We start from the raw sequence: 17,380 nt of genomic DNA, 5'->3' as shown, positions 1-17,380 counted from the left end.
TTTAAAAAAAGAAAGTTCAGTCTTGGGTGCAAGTTTTCCTTGCCAGGGCCTCAAATGACCACAAGGAAGTTTTCTTCATTTCTTTAACTCTTTCTTTCATTTCAAAGTGTGCCATTTTGCTAATCAAATATTTTATACAATTCACTTAGCAATTTACCTATCATCTTACTGAATCCTCACCAACCTTTCCTTTACACGACAGCTTTATAGTGTTGATGCAGCTGATAGCGGCAAGCCTGAAGAACTAATATCTCAATTATGAATTGACTTTTCAACTAATTGAAGATTAAAGCTTTTCCAATAGATAGTGTGTTGATCTTGCAAACATTGTTACACCAGGAATAAGGAGACCTGTGTTTTTATATTAGCTCAGCCTCTAATTTGATCTATATTGAAAACTAGACTTCAGAAAAATTTAAAATGTTGATTCATGTTTTAGATATAGTCAAGTTACAAAGAATAATGATATGCTCAGCATATCTCAGTTAGTGAAAGTTTATTGTAAAAAAAACAAACTATACAATTCAAAAAAATCTTGACCTTTGTTTCTCATGCTATCTTTCTTATGTAAGCTATGATTTCACAAGGAGTGTCCTAGTTTTCCATCTTCTCCTGCTCTGCTAGTAGTTTAGCTCTGCTATCCTGTCTCTGCTTCTACTTTTCCCACTACTGACAAATGAGCTGATTTTTTTAAAGAGAGAGAGAGAATTTTTTAATATTTATTTTTTAGTTTTCGGTGGACACAACATCTTTATTTTGTTTTTATGTGGTGGTGCTGAGGATTGAACCCAGGCCGCATGCATGCCAGGTGAGGGCGCTACTGCTTGAGCCACATCCCCAGCCCCATGAACTGATTTTTTGAGCCTCAAACTGAAATTCTCTATGAGTGAGGATCTGATTGGTTAGTACTCTTATGCAAGAGTAACTCATAGGCCACTGATCATCCCATAAAGACTGAATTGGGCCTAGTGTTGATCCATAGTTCAGTTGGCCATGACAAAGTACTGGGGTCATATAGTACCTCACCATCTGATCTCACTGATGACCTCATTTGAACAATATCTTTTTGCATATTTTCAATGGAGTTTAGGAAAAAGGAGTAGGCAAAGAATAATTATATCTAGTGGACACTTTCCAAACATTTTCCGAATGAATTTTTAGCAAACAGGGAGATTATTTTACATAACAGATGGTTTTATTGAGAAACTTAAAACCATATATATAGAAAAACTTGAGTATCACCAAGGAGAGAAATTAGGCTTCCCACTCATAGAGACCAATGGATATGCATGCAAATTAATAGAGGATGGATTAAGATTATCTGAAAAGCATAGCACATGGACGGGATATTTCCTTTACCTATTTTAAGATTAACCCTACTTTCATTTGATTTTATTCCACTTGCCAGTTGTGACTAAAAAGGAAAATTCATAACACACTAAAGCACACTCATTTGAAGAATCATTATATTAAAATGGCTCTGCCAACTCTGTAGAAAGCTACCCAAATTACTCAAATCCACAGGTCCTGCCAACAGCATCTCAGATGTTGAAGAATATCACTAATTGCATCATTTGAAGGGACAGTTAAAATAGCCACAATTGGGGAAAAAAATCCAAATAGAATATTTGAGCAAATAAAGTAATTGTGAGGCCAATCACTTTTACAGTCTTCCTATGGCATGCCTCTCCCCAGATGGACTGCAGGGACAACATGTGATATTATAATGTTTGGAGAATTATGACCAATTAGAAAATCATTTCAATTGTCCAGTTGCTCCATAGTTAAGGTTTTCACTGACAGAGCATTAGCATGTTATGCCTCCATCCATCCAGAGTCGCAGGATTTATGTGGCATTTACCTATGTTGGGAGCAAAGAAAACGTATCGATTAAATCTGAGATTTTAAAAATCCAAGTCTTCAGTCCCCCCCCACCCTGCCAGGCCAAATGTAGCATTCTGGTACCGAGAAATGGCACATCAAATGAAACCAGCCACCCATTCCCCATTACCATCACCCGTCATTCTTGTACTGTTTTTCCTCAGCATTACTTCAAGAACTGTAATTACATGCATATAAGAAAATGCAAGTTGGGTAACCTTAAAGCAAAAGTGTTATATGTTTAGCATAGAGGGCATTTGCGGCTAACAAGATTTGACAACATTGAACTGTAACTTAATGACTTGAACAAGGATTCCATCGTTACCATCTGATACCTGGGTGGAACAAGCTAACTATTGGGTGCAGAAGCCAATGGGCAGGAGTCATCAGTGTTGTGCTTCTCTCATCCTCTGGCTCACAGAACTAGCTCAAAGCTAAAGATTACATGGACAGGTTTTGAATGCCATTCCCTTGAGCATGATGTCCCTGCCAGGGGAGTTTGTACTCATGTTGCCCACATTTACTTGTACATAGTCAGAATAGTGTTAGATTTGGGAGAAAAGTAGAGGAGAAATTTGGATCAATGTGGTCTGCCCTGGGATGGAATAGAAGACATTCATTCTGTCCATTCACTGAATAAATTGTTCCAAGCACATTGATCTGCTGGTCACTATGCTAGATGCTGAGGATATAGTGACAAACAAAAATATATGCTTTGTGTCCTCAGGGAGCTTATTATCTAGAATAGGAGGTGGATTTTAACCAAATAATAGTAATGATTGTATAATCACAAACTGATAAAGTATTCTGAGGGAAAGAAATATGATTGTCTGAAAGCATATAGCAAAAGAAGCCGATCCAGAGTAGGAAGCTGGGAAGGATTCTCTGTGGAAGAGGCATTTGAACCAAGATTCAAAAGATGAGTAGAGGCTGGTGAAGTATATATTTGGGTGGGGTTCAGGGTGGGGAAGGAATGCAGAGATGAACATTTTAAATCAATGGAAGAGTTGGGTGCAGAGGCCCATGCCTGTAATCCCAGCAACGCTGAGGCAAGAGGATCACAAGTTCAAGGCCAGCCTGGACAACTTAGCAAGACCCTATCTCCAAATGAAAAATAAAAAGGGCTGAAGCTGCAGCTCAATGGTAGAGTGACCTTTCCAAAAAAAAGGTGGGGTGATCAAATTGACAGAACAGCATATACACCAGCTCTAGAGTAAGAGGAACTGTGCTCTAGCCATAGAACTGAGAAAGGAGGGGGGTGAAAATAATGAGACTGGAAGGTCAGCAAGGCCAGATTCTGCAGAGATTTGTACATGCTGTGTTATGGTTTGGATCTGGAAGGTCCCTCAAAGTATTATTGTTGAAGGCTTGGTCTCCCCAATACAGCAAGCAAGGTTCAGAGGTGGGGCTTTTGGGAAGCCATTGGCCTTCCTCCATGATATTCTGCCTCATCTTGGGCCCAAAGCAATGGATCCAGCCTATCTATCATGGACTGAAACCTCTGAAACCATGAGTCAAAATAAATCTTTCTTCCTCTAAATTGTTCTTGTCAGGTATTTTAGACACAGTGATGAAAAACTAACTAATATACCTTGATAAAGCATTTGGTTATTATCATAAGATCAAGAGAAAATCATTAAAAGGTTTTTAATGGTAATACAACAGAATTTTATTTTATTTTTTAAAGATCACATAGGTATCTATGTGGAGAATGAACCACTGGGAAGCAACAGTCGCAGTAGGGATACCAAATAGGAGGGTAAGGCAACAATCCAAGTGAGAGAAAATGGTAGATGAGCTTTCCAGTGGACTAATCAAGGAACTTTTAGTCTATGAATAAATCAGCAAAGAATTACTTGGCACCTATCTAAATATGCATGGCTAGCTCTACTCATCATCTTGAAGGGAGATTCATCTTCAGCCTCCCACCTCCCTTTTTGGCAGCCTAGTTTCTGTTCCATTATCAAGAATTCCAATTTAATGGAGCTGAGTTAATAAGGTGTTACTTTATTAAAAGTATTAGCATTTAAAGAAATTGGGAGAAAATAATTGATTCAAGAGATGCTGACTAATGTTTTCTTATAAAACCATATTTCTCCATCTTTGATCCAAAAAAGTTAATGCCTCAGAGAGCCCATACAAGTTGGTGGGGTTAAGAGAAGGTCTTATAAAAAAATCAAATTCCTAGGCTCTGCCCTTGACCTATTAGATCAGAATTTGGAGTGGAGTTGAGGAAGGAGCATTGTTAATAGTCTCCCTAGGTGATTCTGGTGAATATGAAAGTTTGAGAACCACACATTATGGAGAATAATTTGGAGATTAGTTATGAATGAGGAAAATGACTGAGACAGAAAAGATTGGAGAGGGCATTCCAAGTTGAGGGTGTTCCTGAGAAAATACCAAGAGTTAAGAATTAGCTGAGGATATGGAAAGAACAGTAAGTTTACTGATTTGATAGGTTGCAGGATCATTATTGGGAGCAATGAGTAATCACCTTTAGTAAAGGAAAAAGGACAAAATCTTTCCAGAGCAGTCCTGCCAAGCCTGAGATATACTGAATAAAGCAATTTGTATAATCCCAGAGTTATGGGATAAGGGGCCCAAGAACAACAAATTTGGAATTTCCCTCTCTTGTGAAATCAAGGGGATATAACATGACTTGAGAATCAGTACCATGGTCTGAATGTTTGTGTTCCTCTCCCCAAAGTTCATATGTTGAAATCCTAATTTCAAAGTGATGGTATTAGGAGGAGGGGCCTTTGGAAGTTGACTAGGAGGATTAGCCCTTATAAATGAGACCCCAGAGACCTATCTTACCCCTTTCACCTTGTGAAATGAAATGGCAAGAACTTACCCCCTATAAATCAGAAAGTGGGTCCTAGCCAGACACCAACTCTGCCTGTACCTTGGTCTTACAATCCCAACCTCCAGAACTTTGAGAAATAAATTTCTGTTGTTTATAAGCCACCTTGTTATGGAATTTTGTTAAAGCAGCCCATATGGACTAAGATAATCATATAGCAATGATAGCTCACCCCTAATGAGAATTTGTAGTATGTGCCTTGCAAAATAGTTTATTTTATTATTCTGCTTTATTTTATTTTGGTACTGGGGATAGAAGCCAGGAGTGCTTTACCACCAAGCTACATCCCCAATGCTTCTTAATTTATTGCTTTATTTTGAGATGGGGTCTCACTAGGTTGTTTGAGACCTCAATAATTTCCTGAGACTGGCTCTGAACTTCCCATCCTCTTACCTCAGCCTCCCAAATTCCTGGGATTACAGGTATGTGCCACCATGCCCTGCTGTTAACCATTTCAAATGCATCATATCATTTAATTCTCACAATACCACTGTGAGATAGGTAGTATAATTAGCCTCATTTTATAGACAAAACTAAAGCACAGAGAGGTCAAATAACTAGTTCAAGGTTGCATAGCTGATAAGTGTCTAAACCAGAATTTTAACCTAAATCTGTCTCTAAAGATTGCACCTTTACTTACAGTGTTAGGTTGTTCACATCCATTCTAACTCATGCCAGCAAGGGTTGAAAGTCATTGAAAAAAAGGTGCATGCATTCATTTGGATACATGGTCATTATGCATTATGGAGGCTAAACCCTGGGGATCCAAAACCAATCCAGACCTTTATAAGGTTTGGCTAAGTCCTGGATAAGCACATAACCTCATGCAGTGCTCCTTATATCTTGCTTTTGTAGATTGATGATGGCCCACGATGAGGTAATTGTAGTTGTTGAGAGTAAGCATTCAGGAATCTTAGAGCAATTTGATAGAGTGCTTTTATGTCTGTTGATACTAATTGAAAAACGGAGGCTTTTATTATGACTTTTTCTTTACGGTTGTCTAGTAATTTATTTTTACTGTATTTTATACAAGTTGTGATAGATTGATGTTGTCTGAACTAAAGTTTTTTAATGTCCACCAGAAAGGAATAATGTGTTTTAATTCTTATGTATGTATGGATTAAATAGGTATTACCTTAATACACAAGAACTCAAGCTCAGTCAATATGTTCCACTCATGATAATTGTAATAAAGAGATGGGATTTACCAAGAAAATGTTTTTGGTATATTGAAATTGAAAATAAGCAAAACATAACAAAACACTTGTTTTTTTAAAATCCAGATAGTCTGTAATGCATGGGTCTAATACGCATAGTAGAAATGCAAACAAGTATGAAAACAACATGAAAGTAAGTTCAAGTTCAGGTGCAAGTGGTAGGATGACCAGTGGCACTGATCTGAACCTTTAGTTTAGCATGGCAGCTTCTTCTAAATTACTGAATCAACCCCATTGAGGATTACCATGACAGCCCATTAGAGTGGGAAACCAGCCCTTTGTTAGTAGTCTTAGATTCTTAGAGGTCATGCATTTAATTCTGGGCAACTACTGTCAGTTGAAACATACAACATGAAAGAAGAAAGTGTATAATTAATCAAGCACAGGCATATAGAACCTGAGCACTAAAGATTCAATGGGATAATAAACAGAATGGGGGGAGGTTAGAGAAGGACCTCTTGTCATTTTCATTGATGTTATTCACAGTTGTGTGTTCAAGAATTTAAACAGTTCTAATTTGTACTTCTTGCTAAAATCAGCAAGACCTGGGAAAAATGATGTAGTAGCATTGAATATGTCCTCTTCTGGAACTGCTTATTTATTCATTTGTTCAACAAATTACATCCAGGGCACTTTGCTTTGCACTTGACATTCCAAAGATGAACCAGGCCTACATCCCTGCCCTTGAGGAGGTCAGAGTATAGGGGGACAGAAATTAAAACAGTTCTAAATGTAATAAAATTCGATAAGTAATAATACAGCAATGTTTTTCAAGGGGCTATATATTTGAGAATCAGGGTGAAAAAAGAAATAGTTTGAAAGCGCCTAACAATATCATGTCACCTCATATAAGCAGAGGGAAAAAAAAAGAAGCATATTGGTTGCTTAACACTGGAAATAAAGATTAGTAAAAATTTTGCTTCTGGTAGGGAGTCAGGTCTGTCAATTGTGTATGCATTTACATACCAATGTCTATGCAAGGGGCAGAGGAGGGACAGGAAAGAATGGCAGGGTGTGTAAGATGTTTTAAATAGCCAAGAAACAATTTGGAACCTAGGCATAAAAACATATGAGACCTATAGAGACATGAATTCTACCTGGGGGGGGGAGGAGACAGATATAAACACACTGTATTTAGTGTTACAAACCTTCAATATGGAGTCAGAGTTTAATAAAGAGTGAATGAGGCTGTGGAAGAAGACCTTGGCACCTGCCCTGTTCTGAAACACACTGCTATTCCTACATGTTTGGAAGTTAAAAAACAGCCAATGCCATCTGCGACGAATGCCATCTACAGCAACAACAGTTCTGAAAGCTGCTGCCCTAGAGGCATTTGGGATGTAGTGCAAAGAGGCAGGCCACTGGAGCCGGAAGGCCTGGCTTTCAAATGCTGTACTTTCACAAACAGGGCCTGATAACCTCTGAAGACCTCATAGACGTGTTGTGAGGCTCAAACAAGATGCTAGATATAAAAGTGTTTTGTGAATTCTTAAAGGGTACACACTTGTGTGTCAACTCCCTCTATCCCCCAAGCTCCCCACAGTAATCAAAAGCCCTCAAGGATATGTGAGATAATCAATGTAGAACAGGCTACGCTCCTCAGAAGTAAGTTAGTGTATGGAAATATTAATAATAATGATCCACATCTGCTTCTTGCTGATAATGCCTCTCTTTAAAGTCTTGACACCAAGAGAGCCCAACACACAATGTCCTCTACTGTTGAAAGTGGGTTTCATTGCCATATTTTTAGCTGCCAAGTACTTTCTTTCCAATTCAAAAGCAATGGTTCTTTTTTTTTTCTTTTTTAACTTTCACTGCTTCTTGCCAAAATCTGGAGGCTGACACATAAATGTCACATACCCACAGTCATTCTTTTCTCTGTTATTTGAGGCCACATACTAGATACCAGATCAAAATAAGCTACTGGTCACATCTGGCCAGAGCCCTCCAGGAAACTTTGAGATTGAAATCATGGGTGGAGCTGAGCTCACGGAGGGCCAAAGATGAAGAGTATAGTTCTTATCAAATAAAATAATAGGATAACTGTCAGCCAAATGTCTTAGAAAGTTCTTAGTTGCTTTCAATGCAATTCCATGCTTCTGACTTGAAAGGAGTGCACCAGTGAATAGGGGCCCTTCCTCTTGATCAGTGGGCTCAGATCTGAATCACTCAAAAAGCAAAGCCAGGGGCTGGGAATGTAGCTCAAGTGGTAACGCGCTCGCCTGGCATGCGCGGGGCGCTGGGTTCGATCCTCAGCACCACATAAAAATAAAATAAAGATGTTGTGTCTGCCAAAAACTGAAAATTAAATATTAAAAAATTCTCTCTCTCTCTCTCTCTCAAAAAAAAAAATCAAAGCCAGGTTTGACCTAGGAAATCCCCTCTAGGAGAGAAGCGGGCAACCACAAGGCAGGCATGGGGTAGGCAGAGGTACCAGTATCAAGAAGAAATATCACCTTAAACACCATTTCCTACTCCAGGTGCTTCTTGCAGAAGTGTAGGAACAAAATCATAGGTATCTTTGGAAATGGCAGCTGGCAGGACTACTCTCTATTTCATCCTTTCTTATCCAGTGTCCTATTCCTGAGTGCCTTCTCCAATTAAGTTCTGGTCTGGACAATTTATTAGAGATAAGGAATTAATAGCTGCTAATGGCTTTGCTTCTGAAATGGGCTTTCTATCTTAAAGCAGTGGCAGTCAGATATTGCGGGTGGGTTGAGAAGCCACTTCCAGATCTCTCTCTGTATATCACATGGATAATGTGATGAAAAGCTGACACATAGGGCAGAATCTCTACTGTGATTCAGATGGCATGATGATATATTTTTTCTTTACCTCAGTCAGAGAGAACTCACTTTAGACACTACAATTCAATATATCATGATTAAAGCAATTAATGTAAATTAACGTAATCATTTCTCTATATACCTTCAAAGGCAATTCGTTTATCCTATTGTCACCACCAAATAAAGGGAGCTTTGTAAATAAACTTGATTTTTAGAGGAGTATCTATTCTCAAAGGTTCCAATGCTTTGAATTTAAAATACCTCCTTTATATAAAATAAAGGTGTATGTTGTGGCAGTGTGAGACACCAGGAGAGCATGAATGAAGTTTGGGGAAGGAATTATGGCTAACGTGGCTGTCTTCATTTCAGCCAGATATTTTTATTTGAAAGACAGCAAGATATACTCTTAGCTTGGTCTCTGACTGAGTGAAGTTGCTCAAAGCCAGAGAAAAGGGAGTAACTTAAATGATTCCCTCCATTTCAAGCCATAGATTTTAGACTTCTGTGTCCAGAAGACTCCAGCTAGGAATCACTAAGGGAACACTCCAGAAGATGGAGAGCAGCACATCTCCAGCTTTAATGTACATACAAATCACGTGAGCATCTTTTAAAATGCAGATTCTGATGCAGTGGTCTGGAGTGGTGACAGAGATGCTTCATTTCAAACCAGTTTCCTTGTGATACTGATGCTGCTGGTTCACGGGGTATACTTCAAGTAGCAAGGAATGCTCTAGACACAATCTAGATACAAAGGCTTTCTTGGCTAGTAGCAGAGGAAATACAAGAGATTCAATGGAAAATCAGAACAAGGACAAAGAAAACAAAAGGGATGCAGAGATAAGGCTGTTGACACCCATGCTCCAGCAGGTTTCAAATATAATAGATTTCAAGTGACACACACCAGAAAGGCAGCAACTTTCTCAAGGTAGGAGCTAAAATGTGCCTAACGGTGAGTATGTGTTCTGGAACCATATTATCTGCGTTCAAGTTTCACTTCCACCACTTATTAATAGACACCTTGATCATATCACCTTATCACCCCTGCAAAGCCTCAGCTGATTCATTTGTAAAATATGAATAATAGAACCTATCTCAGGATGGTTGTGAAGAATAAATGAAATGAAGAGTGTAAAGCTTTTGAACAGCACCTGCCACATGGTGCTAAGTGGTAGCTATTGTAACATTTCTCATCTTTGAGCTGATACTCTTTAAGTACTATTGGGCTTTATTAAAGTGTTAGTCAACCATGTTAGAGCCATACTGGCTTTTGATGTGAATCTCAAAGTAGCATCCATTGTTTGAGACATATGAAAAGTTAGTGATTTTACATTCAAATAAATGGAATTCTAGACAAAATGTTAAAATGGGAACAAAAACTCCCTCGCAGAAACTATGCTTATTTTGAGCTTTGACCCCAGTCACTGCCTCTGCCAACAACTTCTCTGGCTTGAAAATCCCTTGAATGAGGAAAGGATGGTTTAAAAATAAAAAATGAATTAGAGAAACAAACGGTCTTCTGTGTCTGGTAGAAGGAAATGTAGAATCTAGGCAATTATGATTTTGCCTGGAGCAGGCCAGGTCCAAGGGAAGGTAAAGGATGGAACAAGCCTGGAGAAAGATATTTACAAAGCCCATCAAGTATGCAGTAAGCATTACCAAATTGCAGGTACTGTCCTGGGATAGATAAAGGCATTGGATATCAACTCTGTTTCAGGGGTTTATACTTTACTTGGGAAGACATTGGAATATGAGAGGAGAGAGACAGAGAGAACTATACATACCAACCTCTGGCAAAGTTCCAGTGAGGAGACCTATTGGTTAAAGCAAAGGGTGTATTTCTAAGGAATAAAATTAGTCTGGAAAGGAAAGTTGGACCTGATGGTGAAGGTCCTTGAATGTGAAATGTATGCTGTGGGCAATTAGAAGTTAATGATGTTTTCATGTGGGTGGGTTGCCATATGCAAAAGAGCATTTCAGGAAGATTAATCTGGTAACAGTTTGGGCAATTTAATTTAACAAACATTTATTGAGCATTATATATAGCACGAGAGTCCAAAGTACAGAGCTATGTAAGCATATAGAAAAGAAGTCAAAATCTATACCTTCTAAGAATTAAAAGCCTTTTCAGGGAGATGGACATAAATAGGATGATCTTTAATACATAGTAGAAAGTTCGATGGAGCATTTTACATGTGTTCCATATGAAATGCTCTCTAAGGTAGACTGTTCAGGGCTAAGATGTAAGGTACAAAAGAGTATGTTTTTTTAAAGGTATGGGAAGAAGAAATTAGTATTTTAATTTGTATATAAAATCTGCAAGGATACACAAAGTCTCATAATATTGGTTGCCTCCAGGGAAGGAAATTACATGGCTATGGGTGGGAATATGCACGCATAGCCATTGATTGCCTCTGAGATAAACAAATAAATGTACTATCAGAAACATTTAGAAATATATACGAAAATAGTGGATACAGTAGAATGGGTGAAGGGAAAAATGAATTTTATTTGAGAGACTCCTTAAAGCATGTGGGCTATGAACCTGGGATTTTGAATGGGAGCATTTCTACAGGTGACAGTTTGAATAGGAGTCATGTCCAGGGCAGTACAGAGATTGCATAAGAGGTACAGGTAGGGCATAGATATCTGCCATCAAGTATTGTAACTGATAGCCACATGTGGCTATTGAGCACTGGAAATATGGTCAGTGAGTACAAATTGAGGTTTGCTATAAGTATAAAATACTTATGGATTCTTGAAGATGTAGTATGAAAAAAGAATGTACTTGTCATCAGTAATTTTTATATTGATTATATGTTATCAGAATAGTATTTTGCACAAATAAAATTTTCTTCCCCCTCTTCTTCCATTTCTCCTCTTCCTCCTTTCTTCCTCTTCCCCATCCCCCCCCCCGTCTCTTTTCTTGGGGGGGTACTGGGGATTAAACTCAGGGGCACTCACTCACTGAGCCACATCCTCAGCCCTATTTTATATTTTATTTAGGGTCTCACTGAGTTGTTTAGCATCTCGGCATTGCTGAGGCTAGCTTTAAACTCTTGATCCTCTTGTCTCAGCCTCCCCAGCCACTGGGATTACAGGCATGTGCCACCGTGTCTGGCTTCTTCCTCCTTCTTCTAATGTACCTTCTAGATCATTGAAAATCACATAAATTGCTTGCATCATATTTCTCCTGATCAGTGCCAATCTAGAACACAGAGAATTTTCAGAGAATGGTGACTTAAGTTTGTATGGGTGTAATAGAAGGTATATTACTAAGACTGAGAGGAAAGTTTGGAAAAAGTGGGCCAAATTGTGTAGGAGATTGGCTCTTCAGCTGGAGCTTGGACTTTAGCTTTGTATTCACTGTAAGCCACTGCAGGGCTCTGGGTATGGGAATCAGATGATCAGAAGGTTGCTTTGGAAATGAATAGAAGTAAAGGCAGGAAGAACAGTTATTATAGTAATCAAGGAGTGAGGTCCTAGGTTCTGGTCTTGGGTGGTGGTTTTGAAATTAAAAAGAGATATATGTAAATTATGCTGAGTGGAAAATTGATAAAGTGGAGTGGGGGCATGGATGCCAGAGAGAGCTAGAAAATTTCCACCCCTGGTGATTAGAAGAATGTCAGTGCTAGTGATAAATTCAAAGGAGTCTTGAAGAAGGAGGTAGATGAAGAAAAAAAATAATTTTTTAAAAATATTGTTTTAGTTGTAGATGAACACGATATCTTTATTTATTTTTATGTGGTACTGAGGATCAAACCCAGTACCTGACACATGTGAAGCAGGCACTCTCCCACTGAGCTACATCCCCAACCCCAAGAAAAAATAATTTTGATCCTTTATTTTTGATACCAGGGATTGTACCCAGGAGTGCTTAACCACTTAACCACATCCCCAGCCCTTTTTCTAAAATATTTTCTTTAGAGATAGGGTCTCGCTGAGTTGCTTAGGGCCTTACTAGGTTGCTGAGGCTGGCTTTGAACTCACAATCCTCCTGCCTCAGCCTCCAGAGCTGCTGGGATTACAGGTGTGCGCCACTGTGCCCAGCTAATTTTTATTCCTGACATGGTGAGCTTGAGGTGGTTGACCAAAATGTGACTGAGGGTATGAAAGACAGATTTGGGGATCTTCCTAGAGGTTTTATTCAGTAAGATAATTTTAATAATGATTAGTGTTTATATGGCATTTTAATACACAAACTGTTCTCATTCTGGAGATTATTTTGTATATTCCTTACAGTAGATGCTTAGTGAAATATTTGTGGAATGAATGATGAACAGGTGAATAGTTTATTGCTAACATTGTTGTTGGATCCTAAACCAAAAAAGGGAGGAGGGTACTGCCAATAGAGGACATAAGACTCTTAAAGTACATCCTGAGTATAAGGATGAACTACTAGTTTTTTCTTTTCGGACATTCTCTGAGAAGGAAACTTCAAAAGCAGTACAATTTTCAAAATCCTTAAAAACATCTACTTCCAATAGACTTCTGTGGTCTGGAAGGTTTCCTGCATGATTCCCGGAAGCCTGGTGAAGCTTACGCTGGACTAGAAAGACTTGACTGAAAGAAGACCATTGCTATAGTGTTTAGTTATATGGAATAAGAGATTCACCTGCCTTTCCCCTTCTCAGTGGTTGATGCAGTTTAGTGAGAAGCAGGGAGGAGAAAGGGACTATGAAATAGGAATTAAGGGCTGGGTATAATTGACATGTTTTTGGTCCAAATCAGAAAAATCAGGTGTTCTTTCCCTCACTTTCACCTGCCAATTAGACCACTTAACTTGTGGCTCTAGACTATATTGTGCCAAGCTGGCAATCAAGGGGTTGAAGACTTTTTGCAAAATGGCCAACTTCTCTGTGACAGGGCCACACACACATTCACACACTCACTGGCTGGAGGAAAGGGGAAGGAACAATTCTGAGTTAGATAATGAAATGTCGTTCATGGAAAAACCCACAAGGTCTCACCCTTGAATTGGTGACACATTCAGTGAGGCCTAAAGTAGAGATATGGCATCAGTAGAGTCAATGAACCAGGAGGTCCCTTTCTTACAGGATGCCCATTAATCCTGTGACCCTAAAGTTCTTGCCTTCTGTGACTCCAGAACACACAGCCAGGTGAGGTTTGTCAGGCAGAGCAGAATAGGGTAAGCTTATGGGGATATACTGCACTTTTAAGAAGTAAAATAAATGTAATAAAAAGCAGGAAGCATAATTGCCATGACTTACACCCCATGACATTTGATAATAACAAGGTTGGTACATTACAAATAAGTTCCACATTTACAACTCTGCCTTGATATTTACACTTATTAAATTGTTTAGGGAGGTGGTTCCTGGATGCTGGAGGCCCATATATAAAACATATTAGCATAATTGGAATACAGCCAAATCCCTCAGTGTACACTGCAGACACTTGTTAAAAACTTGACCTTGGAGGAAAGAACTTCCTCCTTGTCTTCAATCAGTCATCAGCCACTGAATGTACTCCTCTACAGTCAACTTCCAGCCATCCACAGTTTGGGGAGCTTGTCCACATCATCGACCTTAGGCAAGTCCTCAGTTCCCAAGATAGTGATGAAGGCTATGTTCTCACCTGAATGTGGAAATTAGCTATGATTTTCCATTACCTGTACCAAACATTCCTTTTCATTTGTTTAATTCCCTGAGAGTTGACACTACACATTAATTCATTGAGCAATTGCTTTGTGTAAAGGCCCAGAGATGAATGAGACAGTTATGACCATCAAGGAACTTACAATTTAGTCAAGGACACAGAAAACTAACTCTGGTAGAAGGCAGAATGAAATAAAGACCATAATAGAGGTATGAGCAAATTGCTGTGGGAGCATAGTAGCACAATTTATTATTTAATGGGGGAAGGAAAATTAAGTAAGGCTTCAAAAGGCAGTGTTGGTCCTTGAAGGATTAATAGGAGGAAAAAAAGTGAGGTTGGGCTGTGAGGCCATATCAGTCCAGTGAACTGCATGTGTGTACCATGGCATGAAGGTATGTGGACATTCAAGGAAGCAATCATATGTTTATCATTGCTATGCACCCATGATAAACCCAGTGCAGCATGGCTGGACCGATGGAGTAAGAGAGGCTTGAAAGTTATGTTTGAGTCTGCTCCTGAGACATTTGATGGCCACAGTAGTTTTGTTAAGGGAAACAACGATTTTTGAAAAGGGCAGAGAAAGACAGCTTGGGGTGAAGTCTGTAACAGTGTGAAGGATGGGTTGAAGAGGTAAGACTAAAACAGGGAGACTAACTTCCATCAGTAGTTTCCAGACTTGGAAATTAGGAAAGGGCTACTATTAATGATAAGACAAATAATCTGGATAGAAAAAAAAAGTAAGTTTGCTGGAAAGAACCTATTTGATTGGTAAGATATGGAGTTGTTATGGTTTAGATATGAGGTGTGTGCCAAAAGCTCATGTGTGAGACAACACAAAAAGTTTCTGAGGTGAGATAATCAGATAATGATAGCCTTAACATAATCACTGGATTGATGCACTGATATGGATTAATTGGATGGTAACTGTACACAGGTAGGGAGTGGCTAGAAGGGTGCATCACTGGGAGCATGCCTTTGGGGCTTACATTTTATCCCTGGTGAGTGGAGCTCTCTCTGCTTCCTTATTGCCATGTCCTGAGCAGCACTCCTCTACCATGCCCTTCCACCATGATGTGCTGCCTCACCTTGGTCCTAGAGTTATGGAAAAGACTATTTATGGACTGAGACTTCTGAAACCATGGACCAAAATAAAGGTTTCCTCCTTTACATTGTTCTTCTCTCTTTTGTTGGTCACAGTGACAAAAAAGCTGACAGAAAACAGGAATATTTAGTGTGTTCACTATTGTTTTCAGTGGAAAGGTGGTTCTGGGGTAATGGAGGGAACTGAGAGTTATCTGCATGAAAGAAATTGTCAAAGCCATGGACGGAACTAAGATGACCATGAGTGGGAGTGGAGAATACAAATACAATTAGGGATAATCCCTATATTACGGGTCATGTGAAGACAACCATTAAGAAAGGTGACTGTATAGTTTCCTGAGAGGTAGGGAATTGAGGGCTCAATGAACTTAGTAGATGATATGGGGAAGAGTAATCAGGATAATTCATGAGATTTGGCATTTAGGTGGCTATTGGTGGCCTTGAAGGAGAGATTCACAGGAAGGTTGTTATTTGATAGGATAGTGGAAACTTGAGGAAGTTTGTCAACTGAGAGGAAATGAGATAATGGAACAATGGACCTGAAAATTCAAAGTCCTTTTCAGAAATACAGAGTATACAATATAAGGTCACACAGTAAGTCGGCTTTTTATCACAGATGCTCTGGAGTCAAAAAGTCATGGACATTTGTAAGGTGCTCTCATTTTTATCATTTTACTGAATTCTGCTAGGAGAACTTGGTACATGACTCCTTTAATTTCCCTTCTCTTCCTCCCTCCAAGTGCCACTACAAGTGCTATCAGTTTGGTCAGCCAGGTAAAATACTTCATTACTTGATTTTTGTCAAAAGTCTAGACCACTGTGTTATTATATGCTATAGGTTTTCAAAGTGTTTTAAATTTATTTCTTATGCTACTTGGGGTTTTGTAGGAAAATAACACTAGATATTGGGGGGTGAGGAAGGTAGAACAAATTGAGAAACAGGTTCTACTCCAGAACAAAATATTACCTAAAATCAAGCTATTCACTGTCACATGATCCAACGTTTGATGGGAAGAGAAGCCTTATGGTTTTTTGAGTAGAAAGGTATTTAGCCTAAAAAGACTTGGGCATAGTTTAGAAATCTGAGAGATTTCCAGGAAAATGGAAAAATGGGAGAATTTGCTGTTCTTTTAGAGTAATAATTATTCAAGGACCTCTTAAATGTACAGCTTAAAGTATTAACCAGTCACTTAAAAAGACCTAGCTATCAACTAATTAAAGCTATTCCCATGAATTATACTTCATCATCTAAATGCCTTTTTTTCCTGTCAGTATGAGACCAAAACTGAGTCGGGACATTTTAATGTCCACTCAGTCTTTGTCAGAGTTTTTCTTTCTTTGAACAGCCATTCTTCCTCCCCTGCCTTGGCTTTCAGCATTATTAAAAAGAAAGGGAAAAAAAGAGAAGGACAGAGAACGAAAGCAACCTAGAGAACTTACCCTTATTCTCATTACCATAATCACTATAATAATACTGAATAAATTCTTGAGCAGAAATCATGTTCTCTTGTCTGCTCTATGTCTCCATGATTTGCTGCTACTTGTACATAAGGCTTGTATGAGCCATTCAAACTGTATAGATAATAGGATCATACCAAGTGTCAGAATTGCAGCTGTGCATATCTATGGCACCTTGGAAATGATAAGGTCATCTTGTATTCAATTGTTCTATTAAGGTAGCTCATCAGTCATTCGGGTCTGAAACCTTGTTGTCAGATTTGACTCCTTTCCCCCAGGCCCTCAACATCCAATTGGTTGCCAGTTCTTTAGATTCCACCGGAATCTGTCCCTTTGATGCTACCATAATGTAAACCTTGTTTCTCAAAAGTATTATTGCACTGGTTTTCCCCAAAATTGGCCTTCTGTGTCCTCTTCTTTCTCTATATGTCCTACACAGGGCCTCCTTAAGTGCTTCA

Source organism: Urocitellus parryii, chromosome X (genome assembly GCF_045843805.1).
Source record: "Urocitellus parryii isolate mUroPar1 chromosome X, mUroPar1.hap1, whole genome shotgun sequence".
Lineage (NCBI taxonomy): Eukaryota > Metazoa > Chordata > Mammalia > Rodentia > Sciuridae > Urocitellus > Urocitellus parryii.
The sequence above is the reverse complement of the archived record's forward strand: the minus strand, read 5'-3'. Positions refer to the sequence as shown.